Genomic DNA, 16,411 nt, shown 5'->3' with positions numbered 1-16,411 from the left:
TAATAGGTGGACCAATACTAGAGAGCACTATCTAAAGCAACCAGCTAAGCAAAAAGGTTCTACACACACAAACTCAAATTTAAAAAGCTTTATTCGGTACATTTTCCATGACCATAAAAGCATACTATAAAAACAAGGGATCCAAAGTATAATTAACAATCGTTATCAGTATACAAATACAGTCCATATTAATTAAAACCAAAACATGATTCAATAAATATTATTAAAATCTCATTAATACACAATTTGTATGAAGTATCTAAGGATCATTAGTTTTCATAATTTTCAAACATTAAAATCTCTAAATACGAATAAGTCATTCTTTTCTTAATTGCCATTTGGCCAAATTTGCAAGCAGAATTCATAATTCTCTCATTCTCCAAGCTACAAATGATGTTAAAAGCTTGCTTATAATGATAATATACATTTGTTTTAAAAAGAGGTTTCAGAATAAGCTTACGCATATTCCTATAAAAAGCACAAAATAAAATAAAATAAAGTGCAACGTTGATTGTGGGGATTTACCATCGCATGGGCAGTTCGGTAGTAAATGGTACATTTTCCTTTTAGCGGGGAATGCAACTAGATAGTGTAGGCTGCCTAGTCTCAATCTAGTAAGATAGAACCTTAGCTGGACAATTCTTATAGTAACCACACAGAAAGTTCCTCAGTATTCTCAACGCGGAGCCATTTGTAGTACACAGTGCACCAACTGGGCTATACACACACACATATATAAATATATATATGCATATGCATATATATACATCTGCGCCATACTCCAAGGCTCATCCCTCAGCCCAACGTTGTTCAAGGTCTACATGGCACCGCTCACCCACGTCGCACGACAGCATGACCTCAACATCATCTCCAACGCTGACGACACCCAGCTGATCCTCTCCGGCACCAAAGACCCCCACACCGCCAAAACCACCCTCCACGAAGGAATGAAGGTCGTCGCCGACTGGATGAGAAACAGCCGACTGAAGCTGAACTCGGACAAGGCGGAGGCCCTCATCCTCGGATCCACCCCCTTGGCCTGGGACGACTCATGGTGGCCGATTGCACTAGGAGCTCCCCCTACACCCCCTGACCATGCACGCAACCTAGGGGTCATCCTTGATTCCACCCTCTCCATTACGAAGCAGGTCAAAGCTGTCTACACCTCCTGCTTAAGCAGCCTCCGCAAGCTTCACAGGATCTTCAAGTGGATCCCCACTGAAACTAGAAGGACGGTCACCCTGGCCCTCGTCAGCAGTAGACTGGACTACGTCAACGCACTCTACGCAGGAGCCCCCGCCCAAACTCCTGAAACGACTCCAATGCATCCAGAATGCCTCAGCCCGCCTAATCCTCAATGTCCCTCGCTGCAGCCACATCACACCCCACCTACGAGACCTGTACTGGCTCTCCATCAACAAGAGGATAACCTTCAAGCTCCTCACCCACGCACACAAGGCACTCCACGACAACGGACCAGCGCACCTCAACAGCCGACTCAGCCTCTACACCCCCACCCGTCAGCTCCGCTCCGCAGACCGCGCCCTCGCCACTGTCCCCCGCATCCGAAGAATGACCTCCGGCGGCAGATTATTCTCCCACCTCGCCGCCAGTACATAGAACACCTTCCCCATCCACCTGCGGCAGGCCGAAGACCTCCTGACCTTCAGGAGACTCCTCAAGACCTGGCTCTTCGAATAGTAGCAGCGTTCCCCCCTCCAACCCCCCTGGGCGCCTTGAGACCCTCACGGGTATGTAGTGCACTTTATAAATGCCATGATTGATTGATTGAATGATTGTGTGTGTGTGTGTGTGTATATATATATATATATATATATAAAAATATATATATATATATATATATATATATAGAGAGAGATATGTATACATATACGTGTGTGATGTAGTGAGCAAGGCGGACCTGTCCACCGAAACGCGTCTGATCGTTTTTTCTTGCAAATAAAGACCCTTGATTTGAATCCCAGGGAGTTGGTGCCTGTTTTTCGAAGGATTGCGAACACAGGATTGGGTCTATATATATATATATACACTGAAAAAACCATAGGTTATAGACCATATATAGTTAGGAATTAGCATTTAAAAAACCTTATTTTACTCACACAAAACCATTGAAATTCCATATATAGTTAGTTGCACTAACTATATATCGCGCACCCGCAATCCACTGCTGATCATGTCACATATTACATCATTCATGACATGGTCAGTGACATCACTGATGACATCACTGATGACATCTCAAATGACATCACTGATGACATCACTGATGACAACATCCAGTGACTGTATGTTTCTGTAAAGTTAAAATATGTCTTACATATTGAAGAATGAGTGGATGTATAAGTGTCTGGATGAAGGATTTAGTAGGTGCGTGACTGACTGTATGAGTGAGTGATTAAATGTGTCTCACTGAATGCATGGGTTAGTGACTAAACTGTCTTAATTTGTGCATCATTATGTCTGTTGTTCTGTAAACTGCTGCATGTGTTGATCATTAGCTATACGAGAGGCTATATGTGTTATTAATTGGTTGCCCAAGTATTTATATGGGAGATTGAGTTTGTGTGGGGGTGGCTGGAAGGTGTGTGACTCTATGCATAGATGTGTGAGCAGTTTATTCACTAGGTGTATGAGTTCAAGAGTGCATGTGGAAACAGCTACATAGGCAGTTGACTGTGTGCATGAGTGAATGGATATCTCAATGCTACATGTCATAGTAAGTACATATGTAAAACACAGTACATGTGAGAGTTGGCATATATAAATAACTGTGCATGAGAGCCACTGAATGAGTGAGTGGTTGTATCGATCATTGTGAACTTGTATCAGGGATTGTATAAGAGAGTAAATATGTGTTAGTATATGTTTCAATAAGTAAGGTGTGTTTAACTGTATAGTTGAAGAAATGGAGGTGAGATTGTTTCTTTGCATGACTGACTGGGTGTGTGAGTAACTCCATGGATGAGTGGCAGTGTGTGAGTGTCTGTATACACTGAGTGTATCTAAGGTTATATTAGAGTCTGAAGAGGTTTATCGTATTAGCACAAGAATGATGTCATTTGAGATGTCATCAGTGATGTCACTGACCATGTCATGAATGATGTAATATGTGACATGATCAGCAGTGGATTGCGGGTGCGCGATATATAGTTAGTTCAACTAACTATATATGGAATTTCAATGGTTTTGTGTGAGTAAAATAAGGTTTTTTAAATGCTAATTCCTAACTATATATGGTCTATAACCTATGTTTTTTTCAGTGAATTTTCAAGGTTTTGTAAATGCTACTTCCTAACTATATATGGTCTATAACCTATGGTTTTTTCAGTGAATTTCAATGGTTTTTTAATAGCAAATATCATAAGCTGTCGAATGTCAAGTACGTGGTAAGTGAAAACATTTTCGCGTTTATGCACACTGATCTGCTTTGAATGGTGCCCCCCCCCTCATTTCTATTAGGAGTACTCTCTCTTTGCAGATAGTGAAAGGTAGTTAACGCAGGCCTTTGCCCCCGTTGTAATCCGTCGTGCCTGCTTCTCTCTCCATTTGATTGATTGTTATCCAAGTATTTACTGTTTTAGAATTAGTTCTCTTTGGTTCATTCTCTATTTACAAACAAACACAGAGTCGCAATACTCTGTTTAGTCTTTGCAGATAACGAAAAATCGTGTAAAAAAAAAGAAAAGGAATCGAGCAAAATCAGTAGGCCACTAATGGGATCTCTTTTTGACCTCGCTAAAATAGAAACATTAGGAACAACCCCTCATGACAAATACAAAACTAGTGAGATGAACTGAACTCCACACAATGATGGCTGCAAAACAGCTCGGCTCCGCCACCCACCCCGCCCAAAATAACGATAAAGAACGGCTGCCATGATTGGTTGCGGAATGACCACGACGGAGCTACAAAATGGTGCTGCTCTCATGCTAACCCCAGCTTCAGTCTGAAACATCCAGAAACACTGTAGACTACCAATTCGATCAGTTCCGGTAGCGCCCCAATGTAACCCGGTAGAGAAGAACTAGCCCTCCCCTCTTTGACTGATGGTTCTTGTTGCCTGTCCCTTCTGTTGTCATTTAACAGAACTATTTAGCCTGCTGAAAGGGGTTGTGTTCCGACCGCTGGTTGGTGGAGACATTTTGACTATATTCTGTACCTGCGTTGTCGCGTAATGCGTCATATGACGCGCCGCGTTAGCGCATCCGGAAGTCATCCGGGGCGCGCAGCGCGTAACGTAAGCATAACAAGTCATGTGACTTGTTAATAAAACTTTTCATTGGTTCATTTTACTTTTCTTATTGTAATGATGAAAGGCTTGGTCATATGACCTAAAAATTACGCTTTTCATTACTTCCGAACATTATTTTTTCTTAAATATATGTTATAATGTTCCAGGCTAATGTACTTTCCCGGAAATTTTACAACTGTCCTGCAAGTAAAATATATTCTTTTTTCGAGAAAAAGAGCGTTTCTTCGTCCCATGACGGAGCCGTTGAGCAAAAGAGGGTCGACCTGCTGTCTTAGTCGCCGATACGCCTGAATATGAGATTCTTATCGATCACTTTATGTTGCAGGAATAGAAAACACAACAGCCCTTGACCATTTATCTTTACTGCGTTCCTTCGTATTATACCTTTTACCCTTCATGTAATTGGTCTGCTTTATTTCACTTGCCTTTTAATGATTCTAAAACAGTCACTATTATTAAAAACTTTACCAATGTATATACTACTACCAGGTTTTCTTTTAAAAACCTTTATTGTGAAAATTTCATTATACAAATACTTGCCTATAACCACGTGGGCCTGCCACAGAGCAAACTGTAATCGTATATGATGAATAGACATTTACACTGTAGAGGAACGTAACGGGCGGGCCATTAGGTTGCAAGAACTAAGGTGTCTAACAGTTACGGAATCGGTGGACGTACATTTTATAATTAAAATACGACAGGGCCAGTTACAATAAAATTATCTAGATATACATTTGCGGGCAAGTACCATGGGTGACGTTAATTCGAACTTTCAACAGTACAGTAATCAATAACACATCAGAACTTAATATCAATAGGGATGTCGAAATATTCAATCAATTCTCGTCCCCGCCCGCCATGTGCTTCAAAACTGCATACGTATCTCGTGATTTCAAGGTTCTGCAACCAGTACACAACAAGGAGTTACGAGTCCCATTTATTCCGGCGCCATTTTGGGCGAGGACGGGCAGGTCCAGGATATAGTCAAAATGTCTCTACCAACCATCGACTATGATGATGTTCATATGCTGTATTTATTAGAGTAACACTCATCTGTCCACATGAAATTAATTTGCCACAATCTAAACATGTCATTTTAATCTTTCCAAAGTTCTTCTAAATATTTGGGACCGTTTCCCTTGCCTCTGAAGCTCTCAGTGCCACTTCTTTGATGAATGTACTAGCAGGTCAGGGGTTCTCCTCCAAATCTCTCTTTTATGCAGCACTATAATTAATTGGTGCCACCTCTCCATATGACGATGCATGTTATAGTTACCACAACTATATTTTTTTTCGGTTCCTCTGGAGAGTTCATCGTGGCAGATGAAGCGTGTAACGTACCGGGCATTTACCTTTTTTTGCATGTACAGGAAAGGAAAAAAAAATCGAGCGTCCGAGTTCTAAGGTGTCCCAGGGCCATTTTAGTGGACCAGGCCCAAATCCAAAGAACAGGCCGCCATTTTGAGAGTCCTCTTTCAGCCGCCTGTCGCTGTAGCATCAAGAGCAGCCAAAACTCAGCTGAATGGCAACTGAAACGGTAAAGGGGCGCCCCACTACAGCAGACGAGCCTCCACCTAGGAAGGCCCATTCACGCCGGCTCCCCCCCCTTCGGGCACCCCACGCCGTTATTCGGAGCAGTATTGTAGGATGGCCACACCAGTGCGGCAACTTGCTAGACATCACCTCGGTGGTAACCGAATCTCAACGCCTTGTGGTGTCTTCTATTCAGAAAACATTGTTATGCTGCCTTCGACCTATTCTCCGCAAGTGCGCACACAACTCAACTGCATAGCTTGCTAGACACCACCTCGGTGCCATCCGGATCTTGGAATGTCAGCACCTTTTGGTGTCTTCTCTTCAGAAAATATTGTTGCGCTGCCTTTGGCCCCATTCGCACATCAGTCCGCTACTGACGCCATCTCACAGGCTAATGGGGCGCCCCACGCCGACTTTCAGCATTGTAGAATGACCACACCAGTACAGCAACTTGCTAGACATCACCTCGGTGCCATCCGGATCTCGGCGCCCCACTGCAGATGAAGTGCCTCTCAACTATGAAACCACCACGGTGACATCCGGATCTTGGCGCGTTGTGCTGCCTTCGGCCTATTCGCACATCGGTCCGCTGCTGACGCCATCTCACAGGCTAATGGGGCGACCCACGCCGAGTTTCAGCATTGTAGGATGACCACACCAGTACAGCAACTTGCTAGACATCACCTCGGTGCCATCCGAATCTTGGCATCTCAACGCCTAGTGGTATCTTCCATACAAAAAATATTGTTACGCTGCCTTTGGCCCCATTCGCACATCAGTCCGCAACTTAGACATCACCTCGGTGCCATCCGGATCTCGGCGCCCCACTGCAGATGAAGTGCCTCTCAACTATGAAACCACCACGGTGAAATCCGGATCTTGGCGCGTTGTGCTGCCTTCGGCCTATTCGCACATCGGTCCGCTACTGACGCCATCTCACAGGCTAATGGGGCGCCCCACGCCGACTTTCAGCATTGTAGAATGACCACACCAGTACAGCAACTTGCTAGACATCACCTCGGTGCCATCCGGATCTCGGCGCCCCACTGCAGATGAAGTGCCTCTCAACTATGAAACCACCACGGTGACATCCGGATCTTGGCGCGTTGTGCTGCCTTCGGCCTATTCGCACATCGGTCCGCTACTGACGCCATCTCACAGGCTAATGGGGCGACCCACGCCGAGTTTCAGCATTGTAGGATGACCACACCAGTACAGCAACTTGCTAGACATCACCTCGGTGCCATCCGAATCTTGGCATCTCAACGCCTAGTGGTATCTTCCATACAAAAAATATTGTTACGCTGCCTTTGGCCCCATTCGCACATCAGTCCGCAACTTAGACATCACCTCGGTGCCATCCGGATCTTGGCATCTCAGCGCCTTGTGGTGTCTTCTACTCCGAAAATATTGTAGAAAATATTGTTGCGCTGCCTTTGGCCCCATTCGCACATCAGTCCGCTACTGACACCATCTCACAGGCCAACAGGGCGCCCCACGCCGACTTTTACCATTGTAGGATGGCCACACCAGTGCCACAACTTGCTAGACACCACCTCGGTGCCATCCGGATCTTGGCATCTCAGCGCCTTGTGGTGTCAGTCAGAAAATATTGTTGCGCTGCCTTTGGCCCCATTCGCACATCGGTCCGCTACTGACGCCATCTCACAGGCCAACGGGGCGCCCCACGCCGACTTTCAACATTGTAGGATGGCCACACCAGTGTGGCAACTTACTAGACACCACCTCGGTGCCATCCGGATCTTGGCGCGTTGTGCTGCCTTCGGCCTATTCGCACATCGGTCCGCTACTGACGCAAACTCACAGGCCAACGGGGCGCCCCACGCCGACTTTCAGCATTGTAGGATGGCCACACCAGTGCTGCAACTTGCTGGACACCACCTCGGTGCCATCCGGATCTTGACGCGTTGTATTGCCTTCGGCCTATTCGCACATCGGTCCGCTACTGACGCCGCCTGACGTGCCAACGTATTTTCTCCGCATTTTATACCCTATGCCGCATAACAGGTCATGTGACTTGTTTATAAAACTTTTCATTGGTTCATTTTACTTTTGGTTTCCTAATGATGGAAGGCTTGATCATATGACCTAAAAACAACACTTTTCATTGGATGAAAACTTTTTTTTTTCCCCAAACGATGAAAGCCCCACCTTGTTTCTGGATGTTTCAGACTAAACTGGCGTCAGCATGAGAGCACCACCATCTCGTAGCTCCGTCGTGGTCATTCCGCGAGCAATCATGGCAGCCGCTCCCCACCAGAAGCCTGCAGGAGTCGGGGCCCCCAAAACTTTTGATGAATTCTCAAGGCGGAGGGGACGCTTTCGAGAATGGGGTCCAAGACCTAGCAGACAAGCGTCCGATTTCCAAGGTGTCCCAGGGCCATTTCAGTGCACCAGGCCCAAAAAGGAAAGAGCCTGCCGCCATTTTGAGAGTCCTGTGACAGCCGCCTATCGCTGCACCGCAAGAGTGGGCGCAACTCAGCTGAATTGCGGCTTTTGACACAGTGGACCAAAAACGGACGGAATGGCAACTGAAACGGTAAAGGGGCGCCCCACTACAACAGATGAGACTCCACCTGGAGAGGCTCGTTCACGCCGCCTCCCCCGGGGCGCCCCACGCCGTTATTCGGAGCAGCATTGTAGGATACCAAAACCAGTGCGGCAACTTACTGGACATCACCTTGGTGCCATCGTTCTGCTGCCTTGGAACTATTCGCACAACAGTTTGCTACTGATGACCCACCCCCCCGCGACGCCCCACGCCGCTTTTGCTGGGTGGCAACTTACTAGACATCACTTTCGTGTCATCTAGATTTCGGCGCGTTCTGCTGCCTTGGAACTATTCGCACAACAGTTTGCTACTGATGACCCACCCCCCGCGACGCCCCACGCCGGAAATCTGGACGTTGTGCTGCGTTGGGACTATTCGCACAGCCGACCGCTACTTCGTTGTTTTTCCCTAAAAATGTTTATATGTTATTACTATTTTTGTTTTCTTGTATATATTTATAAATTATTAAAGTTTTATAATCTTACTACTTTGTCGGAGTGCTATATATTTTTAATGTGACACATAATTGTAAAAACTTTGATGTACAAAGAGTCATCCCTGGAATCTTCCGCTTCACGCTCGGTCCCCTCCCCAATCACAATACAGGATGGTTTTCAGATAATAGCAACGCTTCTGCTGTGACGGATCTCATCGAGTGTGGACCTTGATCTACTATAACTCCTTTGAAGAGGGGTGATTCTTTACAGCTGTGGCCATAAACTACATCTGCAGGGCTAGCTGATAGCCTAGGACCGGCCTGGACAATCGGACACAGAGGAAAAGGAGTGTCAGAGGGTGCGGTAGTGAATAGGGCGAAAGGGAGGTGTCGGGCGGGCACAGGGTGTGATTCTCAGGGAAGAGCAGCGCAGATGGGGGAAGGTTTATTACCCATGCATAACACAGACAGCGGGGGTGACCACTGCCTGGGTGAGATGCTTGCGAGGGTGGGTAGCCATGCTAAGGATCGACAGCGTGCACAGAGTGGGTCTGGTCAAGGCATCTAAAATGGCTGCCGTGCACGACAAAAGTGTGGCATTTGAAAAAAGACAAGATGGCGCAGACAATGTTTTTCAACACTTCCTGATTTCCTTCGAATCGAACGTTAACAGACGTTGGGGCATATTACCAAAGTTAAACGATATTTATCCCTAACGATGCATTGCAAAGATTTTTTTACCGTCAGAAATTATCGCAGATAAACCTTGCTATTATCAAGGTTTATCGCAAATACGATAAAAAACGACCGCAATGGATTAATATCGCTGAAAACTCCGCGATATTCATGCATTACCGAGCTAATGCTCTTAGCCATGTTATCCACCTCCCATTGGATAACATGGCTAAGAACTGCTCAGGGCAGCTGTTACTTTTTGGAGATATTCGCGCTTATCTCGAATATTTCCAAAAGTTGATAATAGGAGATAGCGATGTTAGCGACTGTTTCCAGTCGCTAACATCTTGGCATGCCCACTTTGCATGTCATTAGTGATAAACATCACTCACATGCAAAGTGGGGCCCAAGATGGTCGCTATCTCCTACTAGCCGTCGCTAACTGGTGTTAGCAACAGCTAGGTAATACAGATATAATTTTATCTCCGCGAAGCGGAGCGCTGTTACAGATATATATCTTGTTTTTGAACGTTAATTTCTCAAAATGCACTGAAGCACATATATTGAGACCTAGCAAAGGCACATCGGGCTACCAGTCCCTAATATTTTACCAAGTTTCGTGCAAATCCATTCAGCCGTTCGATTATTATTATTATTTTTTTTTTTTGCCCCGCGGGGCCCTTTTAAAACCTCCACATCAAACCTACGGGGTCAGCGAGGATCTACTATTCCCCCTTATGGTCATTTGCCCCTTCGCTTTGGCCTCCTCTTGTCTCTCGATCCTACCGAGAGACAAGATGGCGGCCGCTACGTACTGTTTGGAATGTTTACAGACACCGGAGAGCCAATCAGCTTCGCTTCGCAAAGCTCCGTAACGCGAAAAGTACGCGAAGCGGTGCGCTGTTACAGATATATATCTTTTTTTGAACGTTAATTTCTCAAAATCCACTGAAGCACATATATTGAGACCTAGCAAAGACACATCGGGCTACCAGTCCCTACAATTTTGCCAAGTTTCGTGCAAATCCATTCAGCCGTTCGATTATTATTATTATATTTTTTTTTTTGCCCCGCGGGGCACTTTTAAAACCTCCACATCAAACCTACGGGGTCAGCGAGGATCTACTATTCCCCCTTATGGTCATTTGCCCCTTCGCTTTGGCCTCCTCTTGTCTCTCGATCCTACCGAGAGACAAGATGGCGGCCGCTACGGACTGTTTGGAATGTTGACAGACGCCGGAGAACCAATCAGCTTCGCTTCACAAAGCTTCGTTGCGCGAAAAGTACGCGTCCTGGAGCGCTGCCCGGTCCGCTGTTACAGATATATATCTTTTTTTAAACGTTAATTTCTCAAAATCCACTGTAGCACACATATTGAGACCTACAAAAGGCACATCGGGCTACCAGTCCCTACAATTTTGCCAAGTTTCATGCAAATCCATTCAGCCGTTCGGGCTAAAAGTGAGGCCAACCGCCCTATGTAAAACTCAATGTTAAAAACACGTTTTGGGACCCCCCTTTTTTCTCAGCCCCCCCTTGACGAACACCCCCCAAATTTTCAAGGGCTGCTCAGAAACAAAATGTTCCATTTTCCTGAAAATTTCAGCCAATTCCGTCCACAAACGCCAAAGTTATTAGACATAGAATTTTCAAAAATCCCATAGAGAAAAAATCCTAACTATATATACCTACTGGCGACCGCCAGTAGGTAATATATATATATATATATATGTATATATATATATATATATATATATACATATATATATATATATTCAGGTCCACAAACGTAGCAGCGCTACGGTCCTGCACTCCCCTTGAGAAACTCACGAAATGATTCAATACCAAGTGCGCTCTTCCAGATTCATTGGTTTATTTCAAAGCAGCAACGTGATGAAACAATGAAAACAGCCCAACGCGTTTCGGCGAGACAACTCGCCTTGGTCACGGGTAGTTTCATAACAGTGAACAGACATTAAATAAAGTTTCACGTGATTGTGTGTAATGAAAATCAAAAAAGGACTCAAAACATTTCATCAAAAACGTTTCATCAAAAGCGTGGCCATCTTGGAATGGAGTATGTTTCTCATAAATCAGATAGTCCACAAACAATAAATCTATGCCTTATGCCTACCGCATAGCCTTCCTACAGCATCAATATGAAATTACTCAACTTAATGCAATCGAGTGCGATTATGGTAGTAATTCACTTCATTGTTACTGGAAACAGTATTATTAAATACTGAAGACATGGTACCCCCAGTTAATAAACACAATCATGCTAAAGTTTGAAACACAATTTCTTTTCAAATTGATTCCGGGGTAAGTATACCATTGAAGTTAAGCTTTTATAATGTCAAAATTTGAAATTTAACATTTCTAAATATTTCTAAATATTGCAATACAGCCCATGTGGGCTTTCTCTTGCAAACATAATAATTGCAGTTATCAGTAATTGTCACTCAAAACAACTCATCATATTGATAATCATAATTACAAAAGCCAATATCACTTGCCCTCTCAAACCGCACTAGATAAATGTCTACAAAATTTCAAAAAGTCTCAAGTGAGTAGTATATACAGTGCATAAACTCAGACCGCTCCAGGTTTAAATGTCTCAGTAGAATTTCTTCCTGTGCACCATTAACCTTTCAATACCAACAAGTGAGACATAAAAGACAGAGAAAGTGGACTAATCAAATTGCTGATAAATTCAAACATACCAAGTTGCCACCATCATTGAATTGAGTCAAAAAATGAGTGAGTTAAACAGTGAAACATACAATTAAGATTAAAATCACAGACTGCGCTACGTAGACTAAGGGTCCTAATACATATCTCAGTGGGTGGGATCATCTCCTGAGGAACTCAGTGTATACAGGTTGCCTATCCTCTAATCCCCCAGGTGCCATTTCATCTCTTCTTCAGAGTTCAGGCCTCTGGGTATTAGGGTATCTAGCTCCAGAATGTACCTGTTCTCCATTTGTCTTAGTTTGCGAATTTTATCGCCTCCTCTTTTCATGTCAGGCAGTTTGTCGATTACAAAGAATTTCAACAAATTCCTGTTGCTTTTATGAAATTCTTCAAAATGACGTGCGACTGGTGAGGTTTGGTCTTTGTTCTCAACAGATCTCATGTGTTCTAAAACACGTTTTTTCGCAGGAAACATAGTGCTTCCCACATATTTTTTAGCACATGGTCACGTCAGGACGTACACACAGTACTCTGAAAGACACGTGAGGTGTTTATTGATTGTCTTTTCGGTTGCTTCGACAGGAAAGAAGACTCTCTTAATATTGTGACTGTGCCTGCAGGCTTTGCATTTCATGCAGGTGTAAAAACCTTTGATGTCACTGGTTTTCGTTACAGTCAGACTTACTTCATTCTTACTTAACCTATCCTTCAGAGAATGAGCTTTCCTATAAGTTACCTTAGGGTTTTCAGGCAACACCTCATTCAGGGTAGGTTCGGTTTTCAACACATTCCAGTGATTTTTTAAAATGTTAAACACTTGCCAAGATCTAGAATGGTAAGTAGAGATGAATCTCACTACCTCTTTGGTATCTCCTGGTTTTGAGACTTCACTGGAAACTAGCAGAGATTGGTGACTAATTTCACTGGCCTTAATCCGTGCAGCTTCTATGATTGAAGGTTGATACCCTCTTTCAACAAAGCGTTTTTCCATGCATGCACTCTCAGCCACAATGTCCTCTTCAGTGCTACAATTTCTCCGAGCCCGGAGAAATTCACCAAAGGGAATGCTTTTGATCAGGGCCTTCGGATGTCCGCTTTCCGCATGTAATAAGGTGTTCCCCGCAGTTTCTTTGCGGTATAGGCTGGTAAATAACTTCTTTTTTGACACCTTCACATGCAGACCCAAAAACACCATATTCTGAGCATCCATGTGGCCCTCCAGTTTGATGTTCTGGTCATTATTGTTAAGGCCCACAATGAAACTTTCTGCTTCTCTTTGTGTGCCCTCCCATATAATGAACAGATCGTCGATGTATCGTAGCCATAGTTTCACATGGCCACGGTACATCTCGTGAGTCTTCTCCACTTGCTGCTCCCAGCTTGCCATGAATAGATTTGCAAAGCTGGGAGCAAAACAAGTTCCCATCGCCGTCCCTTGTCGTTGTTTGTAATAAACATCATTAAAGACAAAGAAGTTATTCTCCAAACAAAATCTCATCATCTGAACAATCATATCAGAATGCTTTAGATAAGAGATTGATCTGGAACTCAAAAATTTCCGACAAGCTCTTATGCCGTCTTCATGTTTAATAGACGTGTACAAACTGCACACGTCTAACGTGATAAGCAGGTAATCTTCTTTCCACTCAAAATTGGAGATTTTATTAATGAAGTCTCTACTGTCACTGAGGTATGAAGGGACGTTCTCAACAAAGGATCTCAAAAAGAAATCGATGTACCTCGATGTATTTTCCAAAAGAGACCCAATAGAAGATACTATTGGCCTCCCAGGAGGAGTTACTGGATCTTTGTGTAACTTAGGTAGTAAGTATAGGACAGCTACTCTTGGGTTCCGATTTAATAAGAAAGAGTACTCATCCCATTCAATGATGCCACTTTCACGCCAATTTTTTAGCATTTCATAATAGGCAATGTTGCTTTGTTCAATCGCCTGTAAGGAGGAAACTTCATAACATTCCTTTACATTTAATTGCTTCATGCCCTCATTGATATAGTTACCAGCATCCATAAGTACCACGTTCCCCCCTTTGTCCGACTGTCGAATAACAATAGAGGGGTCGTTTTCCAGAGACTTTATAGCTGATCTCTCAGCTTTAATTAAGTTATCATTAGACCAGCATTTTCTTTTAGCAAGATCTTTAAAATCATTTATCACCAATGTCTCAAAGGTATCAATGCTGCAAGCAGGCAATGTCGGGTTAAATGTAGATTTGGATTTGAAATGGTTAGGACAATTCAAATCCGTTCTATAACCCAGTGAAGTTGCGTCATTGGGGGTATTGTCAGGAGTACCAAACTCTAAGTCTCTCATGGCAATTAATGTTTCTACTTCCTCAATGGTCTCTTTAGCTGGTATAGCACTAGGAGCACTGTTGGCTGTATTTTTCACCTTAAGTTTATTCCATTTTTGCAGCCGCAATTTACTAGTAAATTTGAACAAGTTTACTCGTTCCTGGGAATAATTAAAATTTGCCGAAGGGCAGAAGGAGAGGCCAAATTGCAATACATCAAATTCTATTTTAGACAACATATGACAGGAAAGATTTACCACGTTACATTGATTCATTTTCCTCGTATTTTCTTTTGACCCCGTGTTTCCACTCCCACTGGGGTTGTCGCACTTCCGCTTGTTCCAGCCGCCCCTCCTGACTGGTTGTTGTTTTTTGGTGTATTTCCTCCAGGATTGCCTCTTCCTCTGCCTTTTCCTCGGTATCCCCTTCCTTGTCCCCGGCCCCTGTCTGCCTGCCAATTTTGTTGTTGAGCAGTCTGATTCATCATTTTGAACTCCACCCAAAAATTTGAAGCCTTGTTTCCATTTTTGGGGCCTGATTTGGATGCCAATTGCCGACCATCCTCTGATACGTCACTCTCTATTGCTTCTTCCTCTGAGATTGTCGCCCCAGCACTTGCAGCATCAATATCTCCTTGCACTCCTTTTCTTTGGAGGTTATCGTATTTGCGGCCAAAGGTAAAAATGCGGCCTTCTTGATAATCAATTTTATCTCTCAAAAACTTTCTTTCTTTTTTGGCGATGATATCATCCTCATGTTTGGTCATTCTTTTGTTTATTTCATCCATTTTCTTTGTGAAATTCTCCGCTGTATCCTCCTTCATCAACTCATCCTTTAATTCCGCAATTAGCTTTAACAACGACATTCTATCCTTCCAGGCATGTTTAATTAGGATAGAGAGCATATGGTGTGAACAGTCCATTAGATTATCAGCCCATTCCTCCGCCAGTTCCATGTCTGGTTCTTCATGCGAAGGGGCGATTAGTATTCGTAGCCCTCTAGGAACTCTTTTTTCTTCCTGATATTTTTCTAGGGTAATGGCTTCCCACCAGCGTGATATTTCTTTCCTTATTAACTTCTCCAATTTTTGATATTTATTCATCGTTGTTTTGCCAGATGAAGTCGGCTCATTACCACCAGGTTTGCGGTTTGTACAAACATAGATTTGGCCCTTAGTCTTCTGCGCGCCTCTGCATCCTCATCCATTGTTAATGTTCACGTAGGGATCCCCCCTCCTGCCTGCGTAAATGTTTTAATTTTATCTGGAAGAACTGCGCACAATAACTAGTGAAATCACTATTACGTTTCTCAAGGACCCTCACACTTTGCTTCCAGAATGTAATTCTGCTGGAAAACGAGCGTGGGAAAGTCGCGTTCACAGTTTTAAATGCCAATTCGGAACTGTTCCGACAAGTCCACAAGAACACCCGCGCCCTTTGCTGTGATGCAGGTACAGCGAGTATGTCCCAAAATGCACGTTATTCGCCGCCTTTAAGCAACAGCCCCGGAGATTCAAATAGACATGACTCACCCTCATGGAGCTCCGGGAAACAACCGGCGTGACTGCCTCGTACCTCCCAGGTCCACAACGAGCCGTGATAAATCTCCAGTGTGTTACCAATCGTGCAGCGGAATCGACAGTTCCTGTGTCTGTGGCATCCAAAGGGAAAACGCGGTCAACCGGCGGATTTACAAATTACTCAGGTCCACATCCTTCGCGGCGCCGGGACACCAAGACAGCGGTGCAGCTCAGGGGCAAAGGAAACCCTGTACAATATTCAGGTCCACAAACGTAGCAGCGTCCTGCACTCCCCTTGAGAAACTCACGAAATGATTCAATACCAAGTGCGCTCTTCCAGATTCATTGGTTTATTTCAAAGCAGCAACGTGATGAAACAATGAAAACAGCC

At 44.1% G+C, this 16,411-nt stretch overlaps 1 protein-coding gene across 3 annotated transcripts in view; it reads left to right on the top strand.

Moving 5' to 3' along the window:
* The window catches only part of LOC144817774 (CD209 antigen-like protein C), a 794,201-nt gene that overhangs the window by 77,745 nt on the left and 700,045 nt on the right, over window positions 1-16,411 (top strand). The gene's annotated exons all lie outside the window — the stretch shown is intronic.

Source organism: Lissotriton helveticus, chromosome 2_1 (genome assembly GCF_964261635.1).
Source record: "Lissotriton helveticus chromosome 2_1, aLisHel1.1, whole genome shotgun sequence".
In the NCBI taxonomy this organism is placed as follows: domain Eukaryota; kingdom Metazoa; phylum Chordata; class Amphibia; order Caudata; family Salamandridae; genus Lissotriton; species Lissotriton helveticus.
Note: the sequence above shows the minus strand (reverse complement) of the source record. Positions and strands in the feature narration are given on the sequence as shown.